This window comes from Apus apus, chromosome Z, assembly GCF_020740795.1.
Source record: "Apus apus isolate bApuApu2 chromosome Z, bApuApu2.pri.cur, whole genome shotgun sequence".
Taxonomy (NCBI): domain Eukaryota; kingdom Metazoa; phylum Chordata; class Aves; order Apodiformes; family Apodidae; genus Apus; species Apus apus.
This window is the reverse complement of record NC_067312.1, coordinates 44,867,237-44,870,061: the sequence shown is the minus strand read 5'-3', so window position 1 is coordinate 44,870,061 and position 2,825 is coordinate 44,867,237.

Sequence of the window (2,825 nt, the reverse complement as noted above, 5' to 3'; positions counted from 1 at the left end):
TCTGGTCTCTAATGTGAGAGTAAACAAGCAAAAAATAAAGAAGAACTTTACCTTTAGACAATCTTCCTCATGTCAGCATTTGAGTTAATTCTTAGTGTCACTCTCAGGCTGTCACATTTCCTTTCTTATCAGAAAGTGCTTGCAAGCCTAGTTTGCTTGCAAATGCAAAGGTTAGTCCACAGGAACCACTAATGATTTTCTTCCTCATTTTTTGTGATAACACAGACTTGTGAGCAGTTACGTGCATTTCCTTTTCCAGTATCCCTGTCTAGGGACACATGCCCTCTCCTTCTGTTGTGGCCCTTTCTTTATTTAGGCAGTTTCTTTGTGTGGTTAATCTCCAACAGGCTTCATCTGATTTCAGTTCTCTTCACTGCATCCTAAGGCAATCACCTCAGCCCAGCTGGCATAAAGAAAGCAGAGGTTCCTCTTTAACAGACAGAATAGCTTAATAATGATCTCATTTCTTCTGAAATAAATGATTGTATAATACTAACCCTCAGGCCATTAATTAAGGCTAGATAATGCAAAGAAAGACTCCAGGACAAAAAAAAAAAAAAAAAAAAAAAAAAGCTGTGTATTCTGTTTAGGAAACAACAGAATATCCAAATATTTATCCACCATTTATTGTGTTGCTTTCTCTCTTACTGTAAAGACCTTTAAAATGGACAGTAAGGCTCAGTTCAGTGAAACGATTACATAGAAGTAATGGGTTAAGATATGAACACAGCTCACAAATTTATCAATAGCTTCTAAATGGTAGTACACAATCTTTTACCTAAGCAAGTAGATTTCAGAGGGGTTGGAATAAACAAAAATAAAAAGGTTAATTTTATTTCCCCTGAAGTATTTGTGAATATTGGCCAGTGGTGTCCAAATCCATACTTCTGTATCGCACTAATTTGCCAGAAACTAGATCAGCACGTCTCATAATCTGTTAGACGGGAAAGCTTGAAAACAAGCTGTTGAGTTGTATAGTAAATGACTTGAGCAAATAAGCAGCAATCAGACTGTCTTTGTTCTTTCTCATACTCTCCACAATTAATGTCTTAATATTAATTCTTGATACTGCCAAAAAAAAGTTTTTTTATCCTAACTCTTTCACTTTTAATAAAATCAACAATGCAAGGAAAGAGTTTGTGTTACAATCTTCTTATAGTGTTTAAGTTCCCTTTTAATGATCCTAGCATGAAACTGGAAGAGGAGGGGGTTCAGCTGCAACTTTTTGAAATATGTGTCTTGAAAGAAAACTAAACTTCAGAATCATAAGTTAGATTGATTTTCAGCATTCCAAGCCTTGTCATGTGGAAGCAATTTAATGGCCTTAATCTCAGAAGGCGGCCAAAGACAGAGCACCACTGGAGGTAACTACTGTCTCTGGCAGTTAGATGCAATAAAGGAAAAATCTCATTGTGAAAGTTGCATGTTCTGTTGGATTTCCATTTACTGACAAGAGTCCAGTGTAATAACTGTAATAACTATGAAATGGTCTGCTTATAGTTAAATGCTTGTAAATGCACATTTCTAGAAGATTTGTTTTATTACATTACATTTTAGTCTGCACAGTCTTCACATTGGAATGATACCCTGCACCCATCCTCCCTGATATCTAATCCTGAGCCCATATTTTGAGGATTTGTAAGAGTGGAAGAAGAGGAGGAATCACAGCTGGAGGACACCAGGCTGCTGCATGTATGAGAGAAATACATGAGAAATAGAGAAATAATGAAGATAGTTTTTTGCTGTTGAGCAATTTGATTTGTCAAATGACTTGCCAGGATAGGGTAGTCACAGCTTGTTTTATCCTTTGTTGAGGTACATAGGGTATTTGATTTTCATTCAACTGAGGAGGAAGAGGGAGTGCTTCTGAAAAGGTGGCCATTGAGGATGCCTGATGACTTCCACAAGAAATAGTCCCAGATTACGCAATCCTTTGAATGAAATGTCATTATGAAGTCACATTTTTTATTTTTTGCTCATTAAGATGTTTCAGCTCCGGCAGACATCCTCTTAAAATCTCCTTTAAATGGAGCAGATTGTCAGAGATCAGCTTAATTGTTAGAGGATGCTATTAGATGGATGCCAAATTTTGCTTCTTTTCCAGGAAATTCAAACCCCTGCTGTCTAGGAAAATGCCCAAACCATCAAAGAGCTTTAATGTTGTGTTACTTCAACAACTTCAGATGAAAAATTTGATTAAAACATGCGACTGGGAATATATCCAAGTAATGCTGCGCTTATGGCATCGTTTTAGAAGCAGCAGATTGTTGTTCTGTCCCTATCCTTTCTTTATTCTTTATGTCCAAAAACTTTCTGAAATTAGATCAATGAAGTTATTTTATTATATGATCACTAAAGAAATGTTGCTGCATTGATGGTCAGAGAAAAACCTTGATAATGGCTTAAGACCCAAGAGAAAAACAACATGGTTTATAATGATGATGCAAGGGATCACAATCTATTCTGCTTATCAAAGAGAAGACAAAGAAGTTATTAGATTTACCCAAGAAGTCTCAGTTTCAGGAGTCTGGTTATGTAAGCCCCCGTGGATTCTGCCTCATGCTGTGAAGGTCAAGAATTATAAATACTTGCTGCTTGTGGAGTCCATTATTTGATACTAGAATCAGGTCTTGGGAGCGATGTGGAGCTTAGGTGGCTGCCAGTCAGGATGGAAACACTTTGAAAGAACGGGAATTAGAAACCTAGAGAAACTAATTCTCTGCAATATCTCTAAGTGGTGTAGGATTTGAAATAAATTGAATTTCAATGAAGATCTGAGGAAAAAAAAATAATACTGGTAAAACCTCTAAAAAATGTACCTAAAA